Source organism: Ochotona princeps, chromosome 11 (genome assembly GCF_030435755.1).
Source record: "Ochotona princeps isolate mOchPri1 chromosome 11, mOchPri1.hap1, whole genome shotgun sequence".
Lineage (NCBI taxonomy): Eukaryota > Metazoa > Chordata > Mammalia > Lagomorpha > Ochotonidae > Ochotona > Ochotona princeps.
The window spans coordinates 9,475,888-9,501,303 of NC_080842.1; the positions used below are offsets into that span (position 1 = coordinate 9,475,888).

Genomic DNA, 25,416 nt, shown 5'->3' on the forward strand with positions numbered 1-25,416 from the left:
AAAAGTCAAATGCTACTGTTCTGATGATACTGTGTCCATCAGAACTCGGCATACTCAATTGTGGCAATGACAAAAAGGAGCACTCCAAAGTCAGGAGTTCGGGTGAATTCATTGTATCAAACAATGCTTCACAAAACATTGATGGAAAATGAAGGAAAATTATGTGCTTGGGGTACTGCTGCTGTTTGAGGTTATTGCCATTGCTAACACTAGAGCCTGTAAGATGTATATTTGAGCATATGAGATTCCGAACTTTGCAGGTGAGCTCTTATTACATCTGTTGCGTCACAGCTGAAAAGCCAAGGCCTGCAAAACATAGCAGACTGCATACACACTGGCAAGGCAAATTTGCAGCACACGCTGATCTTGAAACCTTTGAGGCCAGCAGATGTCTAACATCACATTGACTGTATCTAGTTTACCGCTGAATTGAGTTTATTTTTTCCATCCACAGAAGGACCTTGCCAAGCTGTTAAATATCCTAGATGCACACTGGATAGCTCAGACAGCAGCTTTCTAGAACGTCAGTGTGAACCTGGAATAGTCATCACTGCAGCCTGGAAAGGGAGGTGGAGAGGAAATGGATGGTTGGGCAACAGGTACCCAAACACACACAATGTACAAGATCTCGTGTTCCCAGCACATTAGGACTCTAATCCATCATCATGTAGTCATCCTATAGAAAGAACTCCAACAGCGGAGTTGGTAGTCTCCCAACATAACTAGGCAATGGAAATATAAGTTTCATGAATTGACCTATTTGTTGTGCAGTTGTATTGGAAAGTTTCACATTACACAATAAAAAGATTGCATGCTAATGAAAAATACAATTTATAGAGAAGTGTTCACTCATTCAGGTTAAAAAGGAAGTGCAAATGACACTACAATCGCCACTACCAAAGACGGAACATCATCTAAGTCACTGGCATTGTGCTTTGTATGCACTGCTATTTGTTGCTTTTAAGAGCTGTGCCAAGGAAACAGTGTTTTCCTATCCCACAGGTGGAGAACAGGTGGAGCACAAGCATCCTACTACAGCTGATGGAGGTGAGGCCAACTCCTAACCCTGCTTTTACTGTCAGGTGGTTAAATGATGAACAGCTCACTTTCACTGCATTCTCTTCACGAGCGCTGACCCCCCGGTGAAAAATTCCCTTTAAAAATATTTGTCTATGTGGTAGAATAGACCTGCTAAACTAGCCTACTTGTGAAGATAACGAATACAGGTGATGCAGACTCAAGTGGCTTTCTTCTGTTTGGTCACTCAAGGAGACAACACAGGACAGAGGGAAGGCAGGTGGCCCAGCAGGTAGTCCCTGTCTTCATGCTGTCATCCTGTAGCCTTCTGACTGCATCTGCCTTCAAGCTGTGAACAGTACAAGCCATTCTGTGACAGAGGAACCACAGTTACTATAGCTGGCAGAGATACTAGTGCTCAGGAGTCTATAAAATATCAAAGGGCCATTGCCTTTATCATCACTCAATTGCTGTGATTTTTAACTGGACTCAAAGCCAACCCAGGTTCAGCGCCGTAGTCTAGCGGCTAAAGTCCTGGCTTGCATGCACCGAGATCTCATACGGGTACCAGTCCACATCCCTGTGACCTTGCTTGCTATCCAGCTCCTTGCTTGTTGCCTTGGAAAGCAGTCAAGGATGACCCAAAGCCTTGGGACCCTGCACCCACATGCGAGACCCAGAGGAGGTTCCTGGCTTTGGATCAGCTGAGCTCCAGCTGTTGCAGTCCCTTGGGGAGTGAACCAACAGAGGGAAGATCTTTCCTCTCTTCCTCTCCTCCACTCTGTATATCTGACTTTGCAATAAAAATAATTCTTGAAGAAAAAAAAAAAGCAAGCCCAACAGCCTCTGTAAGAACTTCAAAAAAAGCTCTTAGGAAAATGGAATTAAGTCTTGGTGCAAAAATTAAAAAGCAAAACCTTAAAATCCATGCATAAACTTTTCACATTTTCCATGAACTTGCCAAATTCATGAGCCCTCTCATAGATACGCATTTCAAAATATTATGCACCAAAACCTCTTAATTCCATTTTCTACCAACTTTTAGAAGTCCACTCTTATTACACAGTCTTATGCTTGAATGCCTTATTTTCCCCCTTTTGATTGCCTTTTGTTTTTCTCTCCTGTATTTCTGACTCTCAGATGTTCCTTTGTATAACACTTCCTTGAGGAAAAAAAAAGACTCACAGTATCTTAGCTTGGTAAACAACAAACTAAGCCATCAGCAGCCATCCTAGGCAGCCCTAGGAAGCACTTAAAAGCAAAGAAATGAAGCTGTATTCGCTTTTTTGGCCTCCCTGGGGCAAAATGCTTTAGAGTGCCACACAGCACTTGACTTATACAATCATTTTTAAACTCACTTATCACTTCATCCACATTTCATATAATATTGTGAGAGAATACACTTGAAAGCTAAAGCATCTGTGCATTAAGAAGACCTGTCATGGTTCATATCAGGACTCAATTTTATAGGCTTTTTTTTATTTCTTATTGCAGCCCCTAGCTAAGCGACTCTATGGTAATCAAAGTCAGGCTCGTGGCAATCATCCTCTGCATATTTCAAATTTCCAAACTCAGGGTTAGAGCTTAAGTGTATTTTGTTTTTCAAACACTCTGCAAAATGATAGACTTCACCAAAACCATATCTAGATTGGATCTAAATGGAATTATACCACTGCAGCTGGACTGAAGATCAACTTGAATAATGCAATTGGTATTTGCCCAGTAACTGTTTTATCAGTCAGCATTTGCTGAATTATTTTTTTCTAATCACTACTACCTGTATCCAGAGTTTAGAAGAGATCTCAGAGCTTACTCAACCCTTTCGTTTTATAGAGGAAGAAAATGAAGACCAGAAAGGTGATGTGACTTACTGAAGTGACCACGCTGAATGTAGCACAAATGTCAAACCTGTGTCTTCCAATTGTCGGCTTATGTTGGTTTCAAAGTTTTGTTTGATCCTAATTTGATTCAAGCACATAGTGAGCAATTACTGACAAATAGTGCATCAATAACCAGAACCAGAAGAGCTCGGGTGAAGGACCTGGGACAGGAAGTCAGAGGCCTTAACAGTTCGCATTCAGCCTCACATCTTCTTATTCTGGACAAATCACTTAGCAGCTGTGAAACCTCCCAAAGATTAGATGTCTCCTTTATCAAAATGAGCACTCAGTAAACATCATACAGGGTTTTTGGACACTTAAAATCTCACAACTCAAGCAGTCAACACAGTTCAGGCAATTCATTACAGGAGAGCTATTATTTTACCAGTTGAATAAAGCATTGTCTATACATGCTTAAGCACTAGAAGAACTAAATTCAGAGATTAACAAAATCTGAGAACTAAATCAGGGCAATGGAAAAGCAGGTACAAGTCCTGAAGAGCAAGGAGGGTGCGTATTTCTTCCCTGGGGAGGTGGGGGGGGGAACGAGCACTTGTGTTTTGCTAGGTTTGTTTTTGTTTTGTTTCTTAAACTCCTTTAGCTCGATAGCAAACCTACTCATGCCCCCAGTACAGAGAAAGGAGACATGAAATACATAAATACATCTGAAATAATGAGAAGTTAGCCAGTAACAGAAATTGAAAACAGCATTCAATATTATTCTGCCTCTCATCTATTCTTTGCTTTCATTACAACTACAATTTTTTTTTCCTTTCAGGACTGATTTTTCTATGCCCTTTTTCAGATGCATTAACCCAACTGAAAAAAAAAAAGCAACTGGGACAATTCTCTACCACCTGTATTACCTTTCTATGTTTAAAGATGTCTTTTGTCCCAAATAAAGGAACATGCAATCCATTTTTATGACAGAAAAGAGCAAAGTTCTACAGATCACAATACAGTTGGAAAAAAACAATGGGCAATTTGAAAATAAAGTTTTGCCTCTGAATTTGGTTGTTTAAGCTCTGGCCATAATTTCCTGCATAAGAAATAGTATCTACACTATGGGTGTCAGTAACGGAGAATATTAGACACAAGAGATTAAACACTAAACTAAAAGGAAATTTTGGGTGGGGTTATTTTCCTAAAATTATTATCAAGACAACAGATTTCAGGTATGTCACAGGTATTGTTCTAAGATAACCATATTTCTCCCTCTGACCTGCCCTTAGTCCACCCTCTTTCATTTTTGCCACCATTTTTAGAGAAAAAGCATTATGAGAAAACATTAAATGAACTCTAAAAAGTGACTCATCAGAATTTCAGTCAGTATGTGCATGATAAGGGAAGAATGCAAGGATTAGGGGAAGATCCAAGAGAAAGAAGCTAATGCATGTATGTGTTTGGGGAAAAAAAACGAAATAGAATACTTCCAAAATGCATCATGAAAGGAACTGTTCACCTCTGTGGTGATATCCTCAACGACACTCCTGTGGCTTCAGAATAAATGCAGCCCCTGATGCACAGCGACTGCTTCGTAAGAAGGAGCTGCTGCACCGGGCCAATCTTACTTTATTAGGTTTATGTGTGATGTCTGAGCTGGTGTATTAAAATTTTCTCACAAACTCAAGTTTTATCTGCCTTGGGGATTGCTAGGGTACTTCAAGAGACCTAATAGCAACCAAAGTGTATAAGAAAGGAGACTCACAGATTAAGTTTTGAAGTGTAATTTAGATCATTTTTACAGTGGGATGAGAAACAGACCATCTGAATATATTCCATGCCTGGCATGGTGAGTTCACCAAACAAACCCTGACCTGGGGTTCTTGCCCGGCATGAAGATTAAGAGTCTTCTCAAAGCTAACAGAGTTGATGATAAAAAAAAAAAAAGCCACACACACACACACACACACAGCATCACAAACAAGGGTTTCATTTTACCTCCTTGGAGCATAGCAGTGATAACGGTCTGTAAAGCATAATCGTCACCAACTCTGATTTAAAGCATCTAATCCAAAGTCCCTGTGATGTTTCAACACAATTACATAATACCAGTAATACAGTTTGAAGCTGGAACACATTACAGGGTATAAATCACCATTTAAAGACATTTCCAGGGTTTCTTTTCCTCATGGTTTCAAAGTCTTTTTAAATACGTATGAAACTTCAGAAAATCTGTGGAAAATGGAATTAAAAATACTCAAACCTTCCCAAAAATGGTTTGTAGCTCACATAGCAATCTTAAAAAGACTTGCCTTAACTTAGTGTGATGGGGTCATTAGGCTAAGGAAAGGAATAGCAATTATTATTGCAGGCAATAAACAGAATCCACCTGCCATTTCCCAGTAGAAATATCCATGTAATTTTTCCTAATCCCAATTTTTCTGTCATGTGGTCCAAAATGTAACAAATGAGCCAACTGTCATTTTCTTATCACAATCTTCCCTGTGTTATTTCTCTAAGTAGTGAGTGGAGCAGCTGTCACCTCAAAATGCCCAAATCTCTGAGTTCACACTTCTGATAAATGACTCCTGCAAAAATTGTACTTGTGAAATCAACTGACCAACTGGGAGCTCAGAACCTCAACTTGGGCTGTCACCTTCAATCTATCACCATGGGTCAGAGGACAGGCAGAGCCCTGCAGGTGCAGAATCTGCCACAGTCAGAAAGCCTTGTTACAGAAACTGAGCTGTCTTGAGAGTAACTTCCCAGGCTGCCCTATAAGAGGTAAGCATCTTGTCCAATGGGAACTTGTGTACAGTCACACCGGACAGAACTCAAACATGTGCTCTAACAGAATAGCCCTGGCAAACCTTCCCAACAGCCAAAGTCCGGCCTAAGAGAACTAGTCTTCCTGACAAATAAAGACCACATGACATTTTCCCTAACTTGAGAATTCTCAGAGCTTGAGATGGGGTGAACTGACGTCCGTTGTACGCATAGGTCACTGACCGGGGACAGAAAACACCATCTGGGAAGCAGGCACGTATAGGAGGCATTTCAGAGCAAACAGCGTCTCTAATTGCCTGCACTGGCCACCCAGTGAACGGAAAGCTTAACGGCTATGATGTACATAGCTGCAAGTGTGCAAGTTGTGTGCTCATCATTGAAATACCCTCTGGGAAACATGGTTTAGAAACTTTGCAGTTTTATGTTGCAGAACTCAGTGGGTACCCAATTTCAACAAGAGTTTCCTCCGGCTCATGTTTCTATTGGGACACTAATGTAATGCCCTGTTGGTGTGCTACCCTTCTTACATCCATCCATCCATCTATTTCTAAATATTCAGACACATTTCTCCCCAAGTCAATCCACATGGGACCCATACTCATTACAACATCACCACAACTTACTGCAGAACAAATTAATACAGTGCTACTACTGGGATTACTACCCTATCCTTTCAAATCAACTGTGTACACAAGAGATCTTCTAAAAGTTTTTGGAAAATCAAAGTTTAGCTTAGTGCAAAGAATTTTTCAAATCTCAGGTAAGCACTTGACACAGTAGTTGAGGTATACACATGCATATCATGTCAGAATGCCTGGATGTAAGAGGCATCTCTGCTCCTGATTTCAGCTTGTATTCACACACACCAGGATGCCGGATCAGTCTCTGTCACCCTTGTGGGAAACCAGGACTGAAAACCTTGCTCCTGGCCGATTTGAGCTGGCTCTGTTCCAATTATGGCATCTGGGGATCAGGGAATAAATCACTGTGTATACGACACAAAAAGAAAAAAACCTCTGCCTTTCGAATAGTTTTTTAAACTCATGCATATGAACGTTCAAAAAGTTGAGACTTCGGAAACCATGGATTTTGATCTTTAGCCAACCAAATAAACTTATAGCTCTACTTTCCATCAACTGTTTAATATAGTCTCACTTTTCCCTTCTTTTGCAGCCCCATTCTGCACGTATTTCTGGGTGGTGCTTACCCCATGGAGAAGTACTTGACTCAACAGGTTATCCTCTGACTAGGGTTTGCCTGGGGCTGAAGTCGTGCATGCTGTGTGTTTCACCCTGGAAAGTATGCTCTCTGGGCTCCCTCAGCAGCCTGTCACCCTCACCCTTCCGTTTCAAACATGTCTCTGGGTTACTGTATGGCTATGACATCTCCCTTCTGCCTTCCATAGCTCTCCCTTCCAGTTTGTTACGTGTCTGCACTGTAATGCTTAATGCAGACTTACAGTGGCAATCAGGAAAATGCTCATTCAGGTTGGAATGAAACCCAAAGGACATCCCAAACTCTCCAGTTGAGGGGCAATCCACTTGGGCCTGGAGAAGCCCCCAACTGAGAAGGCCCCATCTTCATGCAAAAGCCTCATCTATGAAGATTTGGTAGACACGTTTCCATTACCCTAAGTTGAAACCATTGCCCAACTTTCCACCTACTGGTTCCACATAAAAGTGGAAGGGCTAGACCATGAGGATTTTACATAGTACCACAGCAGTGCCCTGCAATGTTCTAGGTGGCTTATGGAGTTTGTATAAATACAAACCCAACTTCTGGGAGCCTTGTTTTCTGAACTGTAAGAAGGGTATTTCAACAAGTCCACGGAAAAATGGAATTCAGTTTTTATGATACAAAAAGTTTCTAAAAATGTGTTTTCACAATTTTCCTAAAAACTTTCTGATGATCACTTGAATAATGAAGACCATGATGTAATTAACATCACCCAGGCTTGTAACACTAACTCCGGTGTCACTAAGTGATTATTCCTTTTCCCAGTGCCCTTCTTAAATGTAACAGCTGGGTCTGAATGTCGAAATGGCCATCTCTTCTGCCTTGGACAGTCAGTTTCAAACACCTCACAGTTACATTCCCTTGATGTGTTCTGATTCTGCTTTTAGCACCATGCCCAGAATGTCATGTGTTGCTTTGTGTTCAGAACGACACATAACTCGACTATCATTTTTCTCTGATGTGTTTATGAAGATGCAGTCCTGACCTTTTAGCCCAGCCTCCCTCTCAGTTCTTCGTTCTCCAACCTACTGTCCGATTCAGTCTCAACTTCTTTATCTTAACTCCTTGTCCTGCACATTTGTCTACCGATCTCTTACAAAACCATTTAAGATCCTCTTACGTTTTCACTGGTGGTCTCAGATTTTTAACCTAGAAGCACTTACAGAGCATTACCAAGTTAAACCCCTTTTAAAATAATCACCAGATTGACATTTCCATTCCTAACCCCTCAGCCTCTTAGGATCTGTATTTTAAAAATTGCTTTTTCCATTTAAGCATTAACCCCAAAGCTTCAAAGTACACAACTTTGTCATTTCTAAGCTGGCTCCCACACTCCCTGTTTTAAACCTGATGCCCAGAATTTATCTCTGAGGGCAACATCAATTTTGAGTTTCCCTTGGCTCATAGCAACCCACATCAGCTGGAAGCTTCAGTCTTCCAAAGGTCTGTTTCCACTTTGAGCAATGAAACTGTCAGAATCAGCTATGCTGAAAAGCAAGGGGCCACGGGGCATTTCCTCAGTGCAGTTCCTAGCACATGCCATCAAGCCTGACCCTTACTGCTTATTTCCATGTCTGTGCCAAGAATGGGGGGCCAAGAATATTCCAAGGAACAAGCCTGCATTACCAACACTGTCCTGGGGCAGGTGCCTGATAGCTTTCTCAGCAGAGAACTAATTAGTATTCATTTTCTGTAACAAGCAAATTGCTAATTTGATAGAAAAATTCAAGTAAATTTGCAGCTTCCCTTCATCATGTAACAGTCATTTTCATTTAGCAACTTGGTCATCTTACAATGAGTATTGGTTTTGAAATTTTAATTAACTACATGTCTCTTACTCAGTAGCCATACACCAAGTTTAATCATTAAGATGGAATATAAATGAAATTAAAAATATGGATGAAGTTACCTAGGTGTGCAAAGCTGTTCAATTAAAAAGTACTAAAAACAGGACATAACTGTACAACATTTTGGAACTTATGAAATTTTTACAGATTTGAAAAAGAGGATGACAGAAATGAAGAGCAGAGGTGACAGAGAAACACCTTCCACCTGTTGATTCACTCCCCAAATGCTGCTAAGGTTGACACTGGACTGTACACAAAGCCAGCAGACAGGGACTCCATCTCCATCGCCCGTGAACGGTAGGGGCCCAAGCACTTGGACCATGTTCCACTAATTTTCCAGGTGCATTAGCAAGGGAACAGGCCTGGCAGCCAGAATTTGAACCTTCATTCCAACATGGAACAACAGTGTCACATTTGTAGGTTAACCTGCTGCACCACGATGCTCACCCCATAGGAAATGTTTTGAAGCCTATATTACCTACTTCAACCACTTGACAACAGCATAGGAATGAATGATGAAAATAATCCAATGAACTTAAATTTTGCATGAAGGAAAGGATTTTTTTTGTCTCAAATTTCCTTACATACAGTTGACACATAAGTACTCAACCATAACTTTAATGAAAAGATGGAATGACTCATTCTGATTCCACACTTGTGCAGAAACAGTAATTGCCTGCAATCAAGAGCAGTCAACAGGTATTTTTGCTCCAGTGAAAGGACAACCAACCTGTGAATCTAAAGAGGACAATGACTAAGCTACTATTCGTGTTTAATAAGCTTGTGCTTCAATTGTTGCATCATTAAAGTGGAGATATATCTCGAACCTAAGAATACTGGGGAAAGCTACATTAATATGTTACGTGTTTATAAGGATTTGTTTATAGGAGGCACAGCAGAGTAGGAAGACAGTGTCTGCCCTCTAGCTCACCTATCCCTAAATGCTAGGGCTGGGTCAGGATGCTATAGAGTGGGTGGCAGGAACCCAAGTAGTTTGGCCATCATTTTGTGGGCCCCCAGACACTAGTAAACTGAGTGCAAACAGTGACCAGGACTTGAAGTAGGTAATTTAATATAGGATGTAGGTGTCCTAAAGCACAGCTTATCTTACCATGTTGCAAGATCTGTCCCATCTACACATTGTTAGTGGAATAGAAGGGTTGAGTTGGTAACAAAGGTATCACCATTGCCTGACAGCACAAGATTTGGTGCAGACGTCTGCTAAAGTAGTCTTTGTCAAACAAATGAATGAAAACTTCTGAATAATTTCTACGCAGAATTGTGTGATTTTCATAGTTTGCATTTTTCTACGATTACTCAAAAATGACAAAGGGCAGACTTGAAGATATGCAGACAGTTAACCGTGCAACTCATTAAAGATACACAACATTTCCTTTGGAGCCTTGTGGCTCAGCTCTAAGTGTTGTGCCAAGCACATTCAGTAGCCCACTCATTGTTCAGATTATTTCAAGACTGTACCAGCTCTCATAGCGGCCGAAGAAGAGATAGTTTTTCTTCTCAGTTTAATTCATGTGAGATAGGAAAGTATAAAGAGAAAGCAGTCAGATATCATATTTTTCTTCTATGTCAAGAAAGGAACATGTAATAAATTAATGTCTACTTTATGATGGGTAGTGCATGTTCTCCTTTAACCATTATCTGATGCCATTTGGAAATAGCTGAAGGTCGTATTAGCTGGACAATTGAGATTGGCAGGGCAGAAATGCCTAGGCCAAAATATTAAAGCCTTAAAATGTATCCTCAAAAGAATACAGCTTGCTTAATAGAAGAAGGGCTTGCTGCCATAACTAGATATTACATGGTGGAAGAAAGTGCCGTATGATTTGTCTCTTTATACCTGTCAATCCAACCTCTTCGGAGAGTAGTAAGCTCATCAAATCATTGTAACTTAAAAAGATAAAGAAATCAGAGGTACTGAGCCAAACCCTTGTGCCATGATTAGGAGAAATTAGAAGCATTAAATTACCTATAAATAGGAAATCAACATATTAACCTTTACTTAAAGAGGCAGACGCAACATGCAATGCAAATGAAGGCTATTCACATATACGTATTCCCTATTCACATCATTATTATGCCTTGAGAAGGCAGGGTCTGAGGATTAAAGCTCAGTTTCATTTTACTTCCCTGAGGGAATAAACAAATATACTAGGCGGAAGCAAGGAACTGACAGAGGGAGAACAACCAAAAAGGAAGAACCCAAATTGGATGTTCAACCAAGCAAGCTAACAAGAGGAGCCCTGCAATATGAAAGCTTACATATTTTGTCTTTGTCAACACAGGACACACTCTTGCAAAAGTAAGTATATTTCCAAACTTAAAGGCAAAAACTAATAAAAGGGGAAGATAACTCCTTGTTTTCAGTTTTTTCAAGAGATAAACCATTATATTTGAAAATTAGTTGTTCAATGTAGGTCATCTATGCCTCTTTAAAAAAAAAATTCTAGACCAAATACCCCATTCAAAGAGATAAGCCCTTAGTACAGCAAAATTTGCTTACGTAATAATGTGTACTTTTACAGTTTTCATTAAAAGGATTTTGCATGCTAAGACCTATTCTTGATTGCATAGGTAAAAATAAAAGAATGTTCACCTTGTTCAAACTACGGGGCTAAGGACTTCACATCCAAACTCATTATGTACCCCTCACAAAACCTGCGAATTAGGTACTGTAAGCTTCAGCTGCCTAGGCGGCCTACTGAACACAGGTCAAGAGAGCACTAAAAAGTTCCTTCAAAGTTGCGCCACATAGCTTGCAGCATTTTAAGATGAGGCAATATGAGAAACACAGAGCACACAAAGCAAGCCAGGAGCCTCCTGGACACTTGCAGGCAGCATTTGCACTAGGGAGCCCTGGTGACGTACGAACCCCTCTCCTCAAGAGACACTGTCCACCCCTCTGCCACCTGTTGGTTCTATTGTCATTACGGCATTGATGTTGTTCCTGGCAGACTGACGACAGCCAGAGTTGACAGAACTGACTCACTGCAGGATGCTCACTAGGAGCTGTTAAAGTGTTTAACAGAATTTTGTGTAAGACCCAACACAGGTTCACTAACCCTTACTCAAAGTGTACGGGAGCACAGGTATTTACACTTGATTTTTTCGCAGGTTTTACTGTGTGCAACACGCACAATGAGGTATCTTTAGTGATAGGACCAAAGTTTTAACATGAAATTCACTGAGGTTTCATGTACAGCGATAGTATACACAGGTTGAAGGTAATTGCCTAGAACAGTTTCACTGCACCCTACATTGAGACCAATATCCACTACACAAAGTCATGAATGGACTTCTGCACTTCCAGCATCCCATTAGCATTCCAAGAGCTTCAGGGAACCCATGGTGTGGTGTAGCATGCTAAGCTGCCACACACTATAGCGGAACACTAGCTTGTGTCCTGGATGTTTGGTTTATGTTCTACCTACTTGCTACTCAGTAATATTAGATAGGGCCCTGTTATCCATGTGGGTGACTGAGATGGAAATTAGGCTCTGGATTCAGTTTGGTCCAGCCCTAGCTATTGTGGCCATTTGGGGATTGCATGAACAGACTGATCTCCCCTGCTCCCAGCCTCTCTTCTCTCCATCTCCACCTTTGTTATTCATATAAAGTCTTGGATTTTGTAGCATCTCTGACTTTCAGATTGGGGAAGTTCTGTGAGGCCAGGGAGAGACAGCCCCTCCTGATGCCTGGTTGCCAGACAAGGTATTACACAGCTGTGAAAGACCATGTTGTATGTCATTACCTTATAAACTTTCAAGATCAGAAAGTAGCAGCCAATACACAAGGGTACTTAAAAAAAGAAGTCTGGCAGAATGAAGTAAAGCTTCAGAAAAGCCAGAAATCTTGAAATCCAGGGAGCCTGCAAGATGTTGATAGAAAATGTAAATTATGAAAGAAGTATGCATGGATTTCAAAACTTTCTGAACCAAAATAAACTTGTCTTTTGATTCCATTTGCTTTGAACTTTTTGAAATACCCTCATATAGTCTTGCTCCTTTCTGGCATCTTCAATATGTAAATTTAAATCAACGTATCTCAGTCTAGTGATTCTCCTAGCTAACTGTCATTTACAGAAAGTAAAAGGCAGTCAATCATGGAAAATATGACAGAGTAACCATCCCTAACATACACACAGAGGCAAACAAGAACTTATCATATCATAGGGAAACAGACAATCCGATTAGGGAACACAGATTAACCTGACCTTCATCCAGATGCTCACTGCATCCTTAAAGGCTCCCGGCCATGGCTCACAGAACAGTGTAGCCTGATCTCTTGCAGATAAGCAAGGGAGCCATTTCCCAATGCAGTCTGAAAGCTGGAGCAAGTCAGCAGTGTCAACACTAGGTGGGGGGTGGAATGCTGCACTCAGGCATCCTGAAATGAGATCAAGTTGACCTAAAAGGCAAATTCCTAGTAGAAAGTTCTCATCTGGTTGTGCACATCACTTGGGCCAGGGCAAGCTAGGTGTCTTCAGCACACGTGTGTAAGCTAACAAGGCTCCTCTGAACACAGCTAGAGACCTTTACACAAACACTATTGTTTGGAGATGCTGCAGAGATGACCACCCAATTCTATCGCTTTCTGATGACCTGAAGGGAGACCAGGTAACACACGCCAGAGAAACACTGGGAAAACTTTTGCCTAATATTCTCTATAGCCAGACTTTGTTTCCGTTATTTGAAATTCCTCAGTGTTCACTTTTTGTGTGCATTATGCAGATACACATTCAGGTAACATTGAATGCATAGGTTACAGTAAATTCAAAAAATCAAATTCTTGCTTTATTGCTAATGGTCTCTGGTCATAATGTATTTTTTTTACTGATTAGTTCTGACTATGCCTAAGATAAGGAAAGTCTTACCCAATGCAAGTGGCTTTCTCCCTGTGGAAAGTAGTTGACCTTGGCTTCCACATTAAACCCCCAATTACTCAGACCTACTATGCAGCAGTCACTGACAGTGTATACATCTTCTTGTGATGCCTATGCTAATACGGGATTCCGGGTATGCACAATAAGGACTTTGGCCACTAGGTTAGCATGCTGGACCCATTCTGCTATTTTTATGACCAAGAAGGGTAGGCATGTGAGAAGCCCTATGAGGGAACTTTAAGCACCGAGAAGATGACTGCTCTTTGCACAGACCTTCTGACTTCAAGTCATTTTTATACGTATTGCATTAGGACTCTAATCTTGGAATGATGGAGGTACTTAGTAGAAGTAATTTTGAGGTGATGTGATATGTCAAATGGGATATGAAGAGAAAGTGAAGAGTACAATCAGCACTGTCATGTAAACATCTCTTTGGGAAAAAAAAACCCCAGTTATGTCTCATGTTCAACAGAATTTGAAAACGTTAGCACTCCAGTGGTGCTAGGAAGGGTGGAGGATCCACCAGATGGCAGGGCAGTGACGCAACAGGGCATGGTGTCGGTGCTTTTGTTCACATACACCACTACACAATATACAGAACTCAACCCACCCCACCCCTTCCACCTCCCGTGTGAACCAAGATGCCTTGGTCCAGGAGTTCATAGTGAGACTAGCTTGAGGAAGATTAGCCTGGAACCATGGAACACTGACAATTAAGCTGCAATTTTAGTTGGTAGCTTAACTAGGTAAAGGGGAAACCAGAGAATTCAAGTGAGGTGGGACTTCTGGAGATGCCTGTGAGATTGTTTTTGGAAGACACTAGCATGTTGGTCTGTGGAGTGGGTGTTAAAGGTGCAACCTCAGACTGCAGGTAGGAAGGGACAGACCCTGGGAAAAGTTGCAGAGAAAAGCTCATTCACCTCTTGCAGGGTAGTCCCTCTCCATCTTTGGACATCAAACCTCCAGGTTCTCCATCAGTAACTCCAGGACTTACATTACCAGTACCCCCGGGTTCACAAACTGTCAGTGTGAGAGCAGCTATCTCACTGGCTTCCCTGATTGTGGGACGTTGGCACATGAAGCCTCCCAGGGTCTCCAGCCTCAAGATTATCTGGTGTGGGTCTCAACTGTTACAATCATAGAAAAATGGAAGTAAAATTTATTGTTATGTCCAAAACTTTGAAATGCATAGTTTGTTCATAATGCACATTTCCCATGAAGTTTCTGAAGAGTCTTCTTATCTGTAATATGCAACGTCCTATCTGTTCTCTCTGGTGAACTCTTTAAAGTATACCCTTAGTTGAACTCTGGCTCCCAATGTCAGCAGATGCAGCTGAGTGCATCCCATGGGACTATTGGAATCAGCCCACTTTGATGATTCCTTCCCTAAGAGTGGCCTGAGGAGCATTCTGCTTTCTTTCTGGTAACCTCTTCCACAGTTAATGTTGTGCTTACCCAGTAAGGCTAAGCCTATCCTGGCTTACTCAGCTTTGGACCTCGTTGGGTAAAAATTTATCAAGGCAACAATTTCAGCCTCCTGTGTCCAGTGAAGTCAGTTAACTGCACACAAGCAGAAAAACAATCCCAAACACCTTCCCTTAAACACTTAGAACCACTGAGTTCTTCAAGAAGAGGTTTTAGCTATCAATAGATGGACAGAGCTGTATTTCAGCAAGGTGAGGTATACCAATCTGCTGACAGAGTCACCCTGTATCTAATGGGCCAATACGATGGCAAATGATGCAAGGTGCATTGGACAGGAATTAGAAAGCTGGGTCATTCCTGTAACCCCACTGCTAGTTAGCTACACAACCTTGGAGAAATCATCTAACTGCCTGGACCTCAATATCTTTGTCTAGAAGACGGAAAAACTGAAATGCAGGGTGCCTTATCTCCATCCACGTCCCTAACACCCTCTCATTCTCAGTGGAGATGTTACCCCACCCTGTAAAAGTACATTTATCTTGTACTGAAATGACTTCATTTCTTTCAAATATTGGCTCTCTGCTGTCATGATGGCTCTCAGTGATTAAATGAATGTCCTCTAGTGGCCTCTAATACTGCCAACCCATCTGACGATGTATTTCCTGAAAATGCAAAGTGATATAAGCAATGAAGAAAACTGATCTGCACAGAGTCTGCAGCATCTGTGACCTCACGTACTGATTACAGAAACGCAGCATCCATAAAAATGTAGCCCGAATAATCACACTATTGATTACATCAGTAATCCTCTTCAGACTCGAGTGAACTACCCCAGAATTCAAGCAGCTAGGAACCTCTAGTCAAATTAGGAAACAAAAACTCTTTCATTTCAGAACAGCTGGGACCATGCACTTAATTTTTGCAAGCTATTAAATATTTTGCAGAATATATGATCACATCTTAGGAGTTTGTTCACCAATCAGCAAGAGCTTCTGTGTTCCCAAAGTATCCTCTATTCATTGTTCCTCTGGGGACAGAAAAGGGATGGGCATCCTTACAGCACTGATTAAAAAATATGCTCATTAAGTGCCTCTCACACCTCCTTCAACTCTCATCATTTATTGACATAAACTGAAATCTACTTTTGTTACTCATCACTGACTCACAAATAAGAGGACAGTGCTTCCCTTAATGTACTAGTAACAATGTTGTCATATTTACAGAAAAAAAAACTTAGCATGTTTCCTTTTTTGTATTCAAATAGAGACAGAAATCCTATCTCATAGGTATTTTGAGCATTTGAGAAGGGAACTAAGAGCGGGCCAGACTGAAGGCAGAAGCCAAGAACTCACTCCAGGTCTTCATGGGTGGCAAGGATTCAACTACTTAAATCATGTCCTGTTTCCTCCCACAGTCTGCAGTTACAGGGAGCTAAAATCAGGTGATATACCCCCGGAATACAACCCAGGCATGCCCAGAGAGCATGTGATTACTAGATCAAATGCCCATTCATTTTGCCTTTACTTCTTAATGTACAGGTTTTCAACTGCCATGTCTTAAGTCAGATCTTCAGCAACAAACTGCCAGGTCAACGTGCTGACTAGTCGGATGGTCCCACCTTGTGCTCCTGCAGTGGATTCTCCATCTGAAGCTCAGCTGCTTATTCTAAGCAGTGAAGCTGATCCCATCAAGTTTCCTATTATCATGCTCCCCTGGTTCTGCAATGACTTCCAGATAAAATCCCAATGTTTTTCAATGGTATACAGTGCAGTTCACCATCTGTACGTATTCTGCCTCTCTTTGGAGATTCAACAAATCAGAGTGCTTAAGAGATTCCAAAATTACAATGCCTACTTCCAAAACCCTGGACCTGGCACTTACTAGTTAATGTGAACTCACATATGCACGCAACTCTGCACCTCAACAGACGGTTGAGATTGACAAAATCATCTACACCTCACTGACATTCTGAAAGTAATATGGTATTACAAAATTGTCCGCAGTTTTCTCCCTTTTGAGATGGGATCCACATCCAACATCCTTCAACCTGGGTTGATCAACTGATGTGGTTTTGACAAAGCACATTGGCATAGGCTACCAAGACATTCCAGCACAAAAATTTGTCCTTGTACTGACATTGTAACTGGTGCCCACCATGTGTACAATTCTGGGCTTACCTATTGAATGGCTGCAGACACACATCCCAGCCAAAAGTAAAAATCACTGAGTGTACAGGTGAGGGTGTTTCAGATCCAGATGGGATGGACAGCCATCTGCACAGATAAATATGACCAACATGATCCAAGGGCTCATGCAAGAAGCAACCCACCAATTCCATACTCACGTGGGGCATTAAGTGCTTGCTTAAAGTTTAATTTTTTTAATTAGGTGAGAAAAACCAACAGATACAGTAAAGTTAAATGGACTAATATGTAAATCCCATGATTTCCTTACCAGGTGTTATGTGAATATACATTATTATAATTCAGCAGTTTCTACTTCACGTTCTGCTCTGATAGAATCCCAGAATCCATGACAAGCTCACATCTCTAAACCTTTCTAAAGCTCACTGACATGGAGTACCATTAGGCAGTCTTCACCAGGCAAATTCTAAATCCTCCTAATTTAACCATTCTTTTTTTGTGTACCAGTTTGAGAAGCTAGTATGATATTAAATATCACTTATGAAAATTCTTACACATGTCCTACTTACATCACTATTTTCTGTATGACCAGTTTACTGACTTTACAGACTGCCTAAGGGAAGGAATTATGTCACTATCACTTTCGCTGTTAATTCATCTGTAGTATGATACTTAAGCCAGAACTATCTTTACCGATAATGCCAGTAAGCATTCAAAAATTATTTGAATTTCAAGCTTCAAAACTGGTTTAAACAAGCATGTTGGGCATGAATGCCTCCATTGAGATGTTTGGTGCTTGCTTCGGCAGCACATATACTAAAATTGGAACGATACAGAGATGTTTGAAAACCTATATCCCTGAGCCTATGAAACTATATCATAAAGTATTAAAATTTAAAATAAAACAATAACTCATTTGGTGGCTAGTGTTGTGACACGGAAGGCTAAGCTCTAATTGTGAATAAAGGATCTGGTATAGGCACAGGTTCAAGTCCTGGCTGCTCTATTTCCAATTCAGGTCCCTGCTTTTGCACACAGGAAAGCAGACAATAGCACATGTGTTTGAGTGCCTACCAACCCAAAAGGAAACCAAAATGGAGTTCCTAGCTCTGGATTTGGGCCCAGCCTAGCCCCAGCCAATGCAGCAATTTGGGGAATTAGCAGATGTAAGATATTGATCTCCCTTCTCATACTCTGCCTTTGAAACGATTAAAAAAATCATGATATATTACTTGTTTTAAATGTTCCCACCAATAAAAAAAATGCATCTGTGAATACTATCTTCCCCTATCAATTGGATATCACTGTTTTCTCATGCAGAAATCTAATGCATATGAACTCAAGAAGATTGTGCATTTTTAGCACATATAGGACTCCTTACAGTATTTTCCCCATGAAAACTACTGAATCAAGCTCACTTTTCATCTTAATCCAAATGTGCAACCAAACAATCCATATACTCAAATAATGTGATTCACTCAAACATCAACAATCCAATAACTCCTTCCAAAAATAGGATTAGGCAAGTTTGAACTGACTTGCTTTTAATTAACACATTATGATGGCTAGTGACCATTGCATTTTTTTCCTGAGTTCTCTAAAGCCATCTGGTTAGTAATTTTGATTAGATTTTTTTGAAGGATAAACTGTAACAATGCATTATTTTTGGGCTCCAAATGTTTCATCAATTTAGAAAATTAGAACAACATTTACAATCTCTTGATACCTTTCTTGGGTTCAATGAAGCATCAAATTTTAACAGCCCTGAAATTCAACACATTAATTCATGCTGACAAAAGTGAGAATGATAATAATGGCTAAATTTTCTAAGCTCTTACACTGTACCAGACACTGCTCTAGGCTTATTATATATACAAATACATTCAACCTTTAAAAATACTCTAACCATTACTAGTATTAGATGCATGGGACAGATGAAAAGATTGGGTATAAAAGGGCTGGATGGTAGTAAATTCACACAGACAGGGGATTCAGGCATGAGTAACTTGCTCCTGTATTCCATCATTCACTTATAAATATCATTTCAAAAGGAAGTAATTCAAATATGTCTGATGAATCATGTGATTATTCAGACACCGTTGTCAGTGGATAAGAGTTTGCCTGCTTCTGACTGGATTTTCTTCTTTCTGCAAGTGATCACAAACTTCCATGTGCAATGGGATTATCACAGTAATATTCCATTACTGGATACAAAGCTCTATTTCATTTTATGGAAGGAAAAAATTCATAAGTAGTCTGCAATATGTTCAAATGTTTGCTGTCCTGAAGTGCAGTAGTGGAATACGGAATAACAAGAACAGGGCACCATGATATGAAAGAATCTTACAACACTACAGGACAGAAAATCCCACAAACGACAGCCTTCTAAAGAGTAGTGCATGTGCATTTACAATTGGCATAAGCTTACAATCCTTGTATTCCAGGAAAGTGATTCATACTCATGACCAATCATGGGTAACTTACATGAACAAGAACTAACATGATTCCAGTGATACCTATGATCACTCAAATTCTCATCGAATGTGAGCTCATTACTCTATTATTTGTTTAATTATGTAGTATTGCATTCTTCTGAAAACCTCAATTAGTGTTTGTCATGTGTTTACAAAAATGGACAGAACAGACTTACCATCTGACACTTAACTGTCAAACCAGAGCTCAGTGCTACAATGAGGTCTTCTGTTGGGAGGACGGGTAGTTGGCAAGGGAAGGGTAATTTGGTAATTTACATTACAAAGAAAAATGTAAATATAATTGTTAGGCCACAGTGGCCATCTGTGAGAATAGTATAGACTCCTGTCCTAGGTTGGACTAAGAGCTAAAACCAAGGCGACAATTCAATTCATTACAGCGAATAGGTGTTGACGAGGTGACATTCCTTATGACAAGTGGTATTAGAGTCAGCGAGAATTCTGAGATGCTAATCAATTGTTACAAAACCTACTGAAGATGTCAAAAATCATTTTCAAGTATTACCAGTGTGACAAACCCAACCTATTCCCTTCAGAATATTGTTTCTAATTTGCACACTTAATTCTGAGCTGCATAGGAAGTGCTGGACTGCCCTGTATTCTTTCCAACCTGGAATGGAGTATCAACATCCAAGAACACACCTCATTGATATACCCATGGCATCCATTTTCACAATCACTGGAGAAACGCTGATTTATGTAACCAGAGAATGTGTAGCAGACATGCATGTAAATGTCCGCAGTATTAATTTCTGATATTGTGGAATATTGGCGAGTGGTACAGGCAGTGAAAGCACAATTACATATTTGATAATCACATCATCCTGCTTAAACACTTCAGATACTACCATAAGCTCTGTCAGATCTTGCCACAGAGGTGTTTTCTAGGCCGGGGATGACAGCAAGGCCTCCCCATGATTTACAGTGCTTTTGACAGCATTCAATTAGGTTGCTCTTAACTGATCTTAATTAATGGAAAAACAATGTTAGTTTGGGAAACATGACTTTACCTGTGAGGATGAAATGCTGATTGAATGAAAAGCAACACTAGCATAAAAGCCCAGAAACAGAGAATGAGGAAGTTAAGGTGTGTGTGGGGGGAAGCAAGGGATTTTTTTCAACTATTGAGAAATGGATGAAAAAGTACATGCCAAGGTAGAGTTCCGGAACACTGATACTTGGGCAACAGACAATGGATTAAAGCACATACCACAGGAGACAGAACTCGGTTCAAAGGTTAAGACAGCATGGTTAAGGCATCCATGTCCCACATGTCCCAACACTGGAAGGCTAGGATCTGACACCCAGCTTCACTTTCTTGTGTAGACCTTGGGAGTTGGAAGTAGTTGGCTTCTAGTAGTCACATGGGAGTCCTGGGTTGATTATCAGACTCTAGTCCACTCCCAACCACTGTAGACATTGGGCAGTGAACCAGAATGTTGAAATGATCTGTGTCGCCCTGCTTCTCACAAATTCTCACACACATACACAACACACACACCTTATTTTCAATTGTGATTTGATGTAAGGTCAAAGTGTTAAAATCATTTTGTTGTCTCTAGGATCCTGCCTCCAGATAACTAACTACTTGCATGGCACATTGCTACTAAGGAAATGATTTAATGTATTCTAAATTCTATACAGTTTATCATTCTGTTATTATCCAATCAGCCCTCAAACATCCTGAGCAGTTGCTGAGTGGTGATCATCACCCTAGCGTACACTGAGCATTTGTGTACAAGCATTTTACATGCATTATCTCATTGAGGCCTCATAACGGGCCTGTGGAGAAAGGGATATGGTTATCTCCATTTTCAGACACAAGAAATCAAAGGTTTTCAGAACTTAAATAACTTACCCAAACAAAATCAGATTCTGAACTTTTAACTATTACATGATACAGAACAGACTGTTACAGGAATCTTTCTACTCATCACTGATGACTGAAGACATCTTGGTTTGTCTAAGTGCACCCTATGATGTGATCACAATATGAACACCTTGGAATATATCCAGCCACAAACATCTCCAATTATGCCTGCTCAAATATGCAACACACATATCACATATCATATCCTCTGCTTCAATCACCCTCCTCTGCACAAAGTATGCATTTACACTCAAACTGTAAATGTGAAAATTCTCAGATCTGAGATCTCAAATAACCTACCCTCCATGTGGCTTTCCAAGTTGGATCCTATGAAAATATTGTTTCGTGTTGGTTCTTTTCACCAACTCTTCCCATTTGTCATTATTTACATTACAGCTCATGCTGTTTTTGGTTCCATTAGCTAAGTTAGCAACTGAAATATTCACTTTCCCACTTGGCCATCATATGGACTTAATTTTAGGTTAAACTCCCAATGCGTCCTCACACTATATTTGGGAACCAAACCTTTAAGTAATCGAGTTACAGAAAATCTTGTATGGAGGGTGTGTGTAGCAGTGAATGAGCTTACATCTTAAACATCATGTCAGAGTTCATGGGTTCAATTCCAAGTGCCAACTCCTGACTTCCGCTCCCTGACAGTACAAACCCTGGAAGGCAAGAGTGACAATTCAAGTAATTAGGTTCCTGGCCATCAAGAGTATTTAAGGCACAGAAACAAACTCTATGGTTTGTCATGTATAGAAAAAAGCCTGTCTCTTCATTGTATCCACATTCCTTTCTTGAAGCTACCTATAGTCCTTTGGGTGGTTTTAGCATAAATTAAAAGAACAATTTGGTACATTCTGAAATGCTACACCTTTACCCCTTAGGTGGTTCTTCTGTTTCAAAGTTGAACATTTCAGTGATTAGGTCCAAAGATACATAAGTAAAACTGATCAACAAAAATGCAAGAGAAATGACTCACAGGACAGCTGATATTGTGGTCTAGAACAAGTAATTCTCTCAGGCAACCATAATGGTATCTACAATTAAACTTAAGATTTTATGCTCTTCTTGGAATCTGACAGGAAAGAGCTGGCATGGATTTGCTCATGCCTCGCTGGGTGGGACACGAAGATTAGTCACTCTTTACCGTGGTGTTGGGGACTTTCCTGCACACCCCTCCCCCCCAAAAAAATGTTCTGCACCTTAATTGTTGACAAATGTCTTGTTAGAGTTACAAGCCAGTCTAGATTATCCTAAAATCTGCCAAGATCAGTAAAATTATACTTCAACACAACAAATGGCTAAATACTAAAATGAAATAGACACGAGACAGCTGAATGGTACCTTATAGCCATTTTAAGGTATATAGCAGCCGGTCTTGTATACAAACTAAGATTGAAATGTCAATGAGCAAAGCATAGGTTGTGGTTAAGAACTTGTTTTTTGTTTTTTTTTTAACATACTGGTTATGCAAAACCATGTCAATTCCATAATCTTACAAATTGCTGTTAATGTTATATTGGGACTCTTAATTGACTGGGATGATATTCTACCAGCTCTAACTTTGGACCAGAAATGGTCTCCCCAAGAAACTGTTCAATCCATTTGGACAATAAGTAGCTGGACTCTATGTTTGGTGTATGTTTGCAAGGAAAGAATCTTGATTGAATTTGAACTGTAATACTGCACCAAGGTGGAGGAATCCACCAGGGGGGAGGGGCGTGGGGAGGGGTGGGGGGATTTCCAGAGCCTATGAAACTGTCACATAATGCATAATAATTAATAAAAAACAAGTAAAAAAAAAGATTTTATGCTCTTGGTCCTTTTCAGAGAAGACTTACTTAGGCAACAATCATATCAAAACAAGTATCTTTCCCAAAGCCTATTTTGCAATTAACACGAAGACTTGCAAAAGCCTAATAGAGCTTGCATGAAGGCATGAGAGAATGTCTTCACAGTGATCCTGATGCCATGTTATCAACTATACACCTCAGAATCATCTACAACCTAGGCTGGTAATCACAATTGCTTACACACTGAAAATGCAAATTTTTGGTAGTAAAACCCTTTTTCTAACTGCACAGCTCGATAGAGATCTCTATTCCTTGTTACAATCATTGCTTGCCTATTACCAAAACAGGCACAAGATTATCTGAAGCATTGGAATGTCCCAGCTATTTCACTAAGAAACTGTCTGGGTGAGCTTTGATCGGCTCTCAGCAGGGTGTTTGAGGCAACTACCAGATAGATGTGACAAATGATAGGCAGCTGTAGCTGTCTTGCTACAACAACCGGCATCACGTCATCTCCCAACTTGTATCTGTCTTCCCTTCAAACAATGGAAACAAGCCTTTCATGTCCTGGTAAGTCAAGTGTTAGGAATTTTTCCTATTAAAACAAAATACTCATAGCAAGGGATAATTATTATTGATCAACAAATCATGGCAATGGTTGCAGTTCAAACACTAACCATGAATTCACTTACGTCAAGCTCTTCCAAGGAATTGACATTTCCTATGTGTAAATAGTGATTGAGCCTTGGCTCTTACTACCAGATGGCAGACCTGTGAAATTCCAACACCACTGAAGACATTCAAACAGATTATCATTCACTGACAGACCCTGGAGACTACCATGAAGGCCAAAGTTTTTATTTAAAAAACAAGAGTTCACATCAGAAATATAAAAAAGGCCCCAGTGAATACTTTTGCTAATTAGACTTCCCTGTGGTAGTTGTTAAACCGAGACTGCTTGGTAATAAACCATGTTCCCATGCCTGTAGTGTCACTTTTAAGAGTGTCCTTGTGTTCACATCATGATGTTGAGTCCCAGGTAAGAATGTTGCATGATGGTAGCAAGTAAGAATTGAGGTATGCCTATCTCTAAGGCCTTGTTCATCGTTTGATGACAGAACACCCTTGAGCAGAAACCTATAATCCACAAAGGTAGCACTCTAAGCATTTATAAATGTCTGCACAGTATTATGGAGAAAGTTTGAGCAGTACGTACACTTTGCTTACACTGCAAACTTTTTTTTGGTAAGGAATAGGAGGTCTAATCAAAATGGTATGGAAGTGCTGCCTCTGCAAATGAGCAGTAAATGATCACAGTTCTCAGTACATACTCTGAATATTTCAAACTGCAGTCGATAACAAGGGCTTCTACTTTCATACATTCTGTATGAAAATTTTGGGAAACTCCCCCCTCCCCCAACCACCCAAGCCTTCTCGATTACCATCAATGGTATGTTCCTGACATGGAATCAATACTAATTGGAAAAGCCTCTGTGTGGCATTTCCACATGCACGTGTAGGAAGACAAGGTCAATTTTATTCCACAGCATTTCCCCCTCACCTACCCAGATGACTGCACAAGTGGAAATGCAAGGTTAATTAAACCGGGTACAATGCAAATGATGATGCATTGCTTGCTTTTCTTTTCCATTTCAAACCATCATTTGGATCTAAGACAATGAAAGTGTCTTTGCACTGTGAGACCTCTCCAATCCTGCTTCTCACTCCTACTTGAACCCTTCTGCATTTCACTGAACAGTAACCTTTTTATTTATCAACCAGTGTGTAACAGGTACCCATCAAAATGCAGCATCACCACCATCCCATCACTAACCAAGATGACCCAATAGTAACAAGTCACTTAAAAGCAGATTGCCTCTCTCAAACTGAGTACTGCACTCTTAAATCTTAGGCATCTTATGGGGAGATTCACTTTACTCCCCAACTGTCAATGCATTCATATCAATGACATTTTCGTCTATCTGTCCTTCCATTAGAAATCAAATGGCAAAGTATATACGAGAAGTAACAAAACATCAGATCTTGTGAAAGTATTTCAAATTTCCAGACACACCA

The 25,416-nt window shown here is 40.3% G+C and overlaps 1 protein-coding gene across 1 annotated transcript in view; it reads right to left on the reverse strand.

Moving 5' to 3' along the window:
* UNC5D (unc-5 netrin receptor D) overlaps positions 1-25,416 on the reverse strand; it is a 543,052-nt gene that overhangs the window by 440,061 nt on the left and 77,575 nt on the right. The window lies entirely within an intron of this gene.